Here is a 4,812-nt window from a genome sequence, read left to right as displayed (position 1 = left end):
ACAGAAATTGACAGGTTTAATTGGAACTCCTTTGTATAATTATTTAGAGATAATTTAAAAGAAAAATTTAAGGGTAAAAAAAGAATTTCAGGTCCCTGAACCTTTCAGAGCCCAGAACCTGAGCTGGCCTTTCTATTTTACTATTAGTCTTTCCCACAACAGCCTAATATTCTAAGTAAGTAATGTTAAATAAAAATTACAGGACAGGTGCTCGCTTTGGCAGCACATATACTAAAATTGGAACGATACAGAGAAGATTAGCATGGCCCCTGTGCAAGGATGACACGCAAATTCGTGAAGCGTTCCATATTTTTTACAGGTGGACCCATTGCAACAATGAAATGTACAAGTCGTTATATTGAAAACGAACTTTACAACTTTGGTGTGGGGGGGGGGGCGGGGAGATGGGAAGGGATGGGAAGGGGGAACAAAGGAGGAGGAGGAGGCTACAATGCTTGATAAGAAATGTACTCATTATCTTGCCCATGTAATTGTAACCCCTCTGTACAGTATTTTCACAATAAAAAAAAAATAAAATAAATTACAGGACAGAGCTGGGAAGGTGGCTCAGTGGTAGAGTGCTTACCTTGCATGCATGAGGCCCTGGGTTCAATTCCTCAGCACCACATAAGCAGAAAAGGCTGGAAGTGGTGCTGTGGCTCAAGTGGTAGAGTGCTAGCCTTGAGCTGAAGAGCTGAGGGACAGTGCCCAGGCCCAGAGTTCAGCCCCATGACCGGAAAAAAAAAAATTACAGGACATCACTCTCTAGTCAGGCTCAGGTATTAAGCCCAAGCAGAACAAGCTGAAAATTCACAATGGATTCCACCCACACTGAAACTCCACTTTATCATCTTAAACTAAGCTTTTCATCTAAATAATCAGAATTGCAAAAGTAACAGCCAATTTCCCAAGCCAGCCAGTAAAAATTGACATGATAGTGAAGTTCCTATTCCTCAATCCCTCTACCACAAAAAAAGAAGAAAAAGCACTCTGAAGTAAGCTGGTGTGAAGCAGTCAGAATTTTTCTATTCTTTTCTACCCAGTCCTCACCTCCGCATGGAAAGTCATGTTGGAATGATTGATCTGCTTTTGTTTTTGTGTGTATTTCCTTTAGGTTGTTTCTGCCTATAAAATCATTATCTTCTGTTTGACTCATTAGAACACACTTATTCTACTGTATGGGATAAATTGTTGACTGATTCTAGAATTGAAAATAAAATCAATGAAGAACTTTAAATGAAACTTTCGGTATTTGTTCTTTGGTAGTGAGTAGTTTCCAAAAAAGTCAGCTACTGATAATCAAAGTTCATGCATACAGCCAAGGGTTTCAAATCCTTCCCCCATGAACACTGCATTAAGTTCTCTCAAAACTCACCAACTTTCACACTTCACATATGACTTTCCTCCTTCATCCCTGGGTAGTTTTCCTGGGAATGTGTGATGAGCAGGGAAAGGTTTCAAGATTAGCAACAGGAGAATTAAAAAAAAAAAAAAAAAAGTAGTAAAAAAGGAAGGTTTGCTGTTACCCAGTAACAATTATCAACATGTCAACTTATGACTACAGTAAGTATCAACAATTTAATAACAATTATCAGGCTGTCAATCCCTAAGTACAACTGAGTTTGTCCACCATAAAGAGAATGAAAGAAATGCTTAGTTATATAATGCATAAATAAACAAGAAAAGAATTAAATTTCAAATGTAACAGAGACTACATAGGAGAAAAAGATCAAATGAAAGACAAAAATACAAGGACAAAATCAAAATCTCCAAGAAATACATTCAACCATGACTATGAAGGCAAAGAAAATATGAGGGGAAAAATACATGCATCTTTTCACTGCACTTAGTGTAGCTAAAGAACAAACAGTATATAATTACATGAAATTAAACCAATTGCTTTTGTTCCTAATTAACATGCCACAGCCCAACATGATGGTGGAGGTCTTTTTTGATGCCTTTCCCATGCCACAGAAATATCATAACCAGAATGAAAGATTCTTCGGGGGGAAGGGGAAGAGGGTCATGGGCCTGAACTCTGGGCCTGGGCGCTGTCCCTCAGCTTTTCCTAGTGCTCTACACTTGAGCCACAATGCCACTTCGGGCTTTTTCTGCTTATGTGGTGCTGAGGGATCCAACGCCGGGCCTCATGCATGCAAGGCAAGCAGTCTACAGATGAGCCACCTTCCCAGCCTCAGAATGAAAGATTATTGGTTTTTAATAGCTTTCTCTACAGTATTAACTAAGGCTTAGGGAAGATACATGCAGAAGGTCTATGTGAAAATAATTTGGATTCCAAATGCATTTACCAGTTCTATTATGGTACATCGCAGACAAATTCACCATGAGGAGATATCCCAAGACCAATTGTTCTCAAATTTCATTGTTAGCTTATCTTCGTTTCTCTTTTGAAAATGTGCCATTATTTTTAACATGGAACAGGAAATCCTTGACTCTTCTAGCATCAAATTACAACCCTAGTTCTGATTACTGCCCTCGTTCATTTTTATATAGTGTAGCTTAGCTACAATGGACTTAAACTCTTGTTCCCAGTAAACTCATAGCCTTCCTCAAAGCCCAGCTCAAATATCTCCTGTTCTGTGAAAGCTCAGCTACAGATAAAGTAGAAGCTCCGCCTCAGTATCCACCTCCCTCTGTCCAGGCATCTATTCTATAAACGGCCTTCAGCAAGTCCTCTATCTGGTATCTTCTTACCAGTAAGTAAGAATAGCTACAATGTCTGCCAAAAGGCATTATTTTTAAAATCAAGTAACAAACCTCTGGGAGCCAACTTAAGTTCAAAAGGATGAGGAGTGTGTCACCACAACTCTTCGTTAAAATCTCGGAGAACTGAAGCCAAGTCTCAGGGAAAAACCAATGTAAGCAATGGAAAGCTATTCCCCAGAGTGATCAAGACTCCAAAGATCACTTTCCCATAGTCCCTCAACAATTCTTTCTATATCTGCTGCAATTATTAAAAACTTTTTGTTTTGTGTTTTGCTTTTTTGTGCCAGTCCTCAGGGCCTACTTTTCCCATAGCTTTTTTTGCTCAAGGCTGGAGCTCAACCACTTGAGCCACAGCACCACTTCTGGTTCTTTGTAGGTTAGAAATAAGAGTCTCTGGGATTTTTCTACCTGGGACAACTTTGAACTGTGATCCTCAGATCTCAGCCTCCTGACTAGCTAGGATTGTAGGCGTGAGCCAAGGACAGCTGACCTTTCCTTTATGTAACTATACAGCAAAAGGATAAGATGGTGGAGAGATTCAGTTCCATCTCCATTTTTGCAACTGAAATGTACAAGTCTAGCATGCAAAAAAGAATCCCTTTTTGGCTCCCTTTAACTCCCAATTACATGGATAGAGTCATATTGCATAGTTTCCATAGTATATAGTTTAAGTAAGGTTTCCACAGTGACCCAATATACTTATTAAGCTCAGGTGGTTTACAAATACATGATTTTCCAAGAATACTGGGAAGTAGGTGAAGAAGGAAGAATCATCTGACTGACCAGATGGTCCAAAGCCAACTCCTACACGGGCATTAAAGAGAAAGGATAAAAGAGAAAGAAGGGAAGGAAAGAAGATAGGAAGACGAGAGGGGGAGGAACAATCCAGGCAATTTTTTTTTTTGGTCAGTGGTAGGGCTTGAACTCTGGGCCTTGGTGCTGTCTCTCAGCTCTTCAGCTCAAGGTGAGCACTCTACCACTTGAGCCACAGAGCCACTTCCAGTTATCTGGTGGTTTATTAGAGATAAAAGTTTCACAGACTTTCCTGCACAGGCTGGCTTTGAACCGTGATCCTCAGATCTAAGCCTCCTGAGTAGCTAGGATTATAGGCATGAGCCATCAATGCCCAGCTCCAGGCACATTTTAAAGAGCTTCACTATCTGATAAGAGCCAGAACAGGCCAGGAACTTAATGCCTTATTGACATGCTCAATGGTTTTGAAAGTATTACAGTTACCTATGCACAGGCTGTTTTCTTGCATATTGGAGAACATGAAAGGCAAAAACACAAAGAGGCAAAAACTTCACTGTACTTGCCAGTGACCCATGTATCCACCCAGATGGCTGAACCTCTCATGCTCCTGGGAGGTTGAGAGAAACCTGTCTCTACTCAGCCTGAAGGGCAAGTGTATGCTCATCACAATTAGTAGCTATTTGGATTTTGGTGTGTCAATAAGGTCAAAGCCTTGGCAAGGTCTACGGTTCATCAAGTATAATTCACATCAGAATCTCAACCAAGAATCTGCATAATCCACAAGCACTTAAGAAGCTTCTCAGGCACAGCACCATTGTGTTGGCTGAAGCAGGCAGCCTCTAAAATGATTTCCAATGATCCCCAAGCTATAGACTTTCATAGTTTCCTCCCACATTATACCAGGTTTTGTCTGTATGGCTACAATATTTAATATCTATATATTAACATCTATTAATTTAATAGTTATTTTAGAGTTAAACTGAATCAAACTGATGATAGGTTAACAGAAGGAAGAGTATGTCCATTCATTACAGGACACATGAAAGATCAAAATTTAAAAAAAAAAAATCAGTGAAATCTGGGTATTTACATAACCTATCACAGAGAAGGAAGAAAAAATATAGGTAATTTAGGGGAGCATTATGGTGTCAAGGTTGAATGTTCCCCCAGAGGCTGAAGTCCTAGTGGCCAGCCTGTTATCAGGAAGGAATGGACTTTTAAGAGGTAGGGCTGGCCAGGAACTGCTGCCTGTCATCCTAGCTACTCAGGAGGCTGAGATCTCAGAATTGCAGTTCAATGACAGCCTGGGCAGGAAAGTCCATGAGACTCTTA

General features: G+C 40.1%; 1 non-coding gene across 1 annotated transcript; it reads left to right on the top strand.

Moving 5' to 3' along the window:
• The first annotated feature begins 207 nt into the window (after positions 1–207).
• Positions 208–314, top strand: LOC138808089 (U6 spliceosomal RNA). The gene has a single exon (XR_011366388.1). It is a non-coding gene; the product is annotated as a U6 spliceosomal RNA (small nuclear RNA).
• Positions 315–4,812: the final 4,498 nt, after the last annotated feature.

This window comes from Dipodomys merriami, unplaced genomic scaffold (genome assembly GCF_024711535.1).
Source record: "Dipodomys merriami isolate MVZ:Mamm:240054 unplaced genomic scaffold, mDipMer1.0.p SCAF_44, whole genome shotgun sequence".
In the NCBI taxonomy this organism is placed as follows: Eukaryota; Metazoa; Chordata; class Mammalia; order Rodentia; family Heteromyidae; genus Dipodomys; species Dipodomys merriami.
Note: the sequence above shows the minus strand (reverse complement) of the source record. Positions and strands in the feature narration are given on the sequence as shown.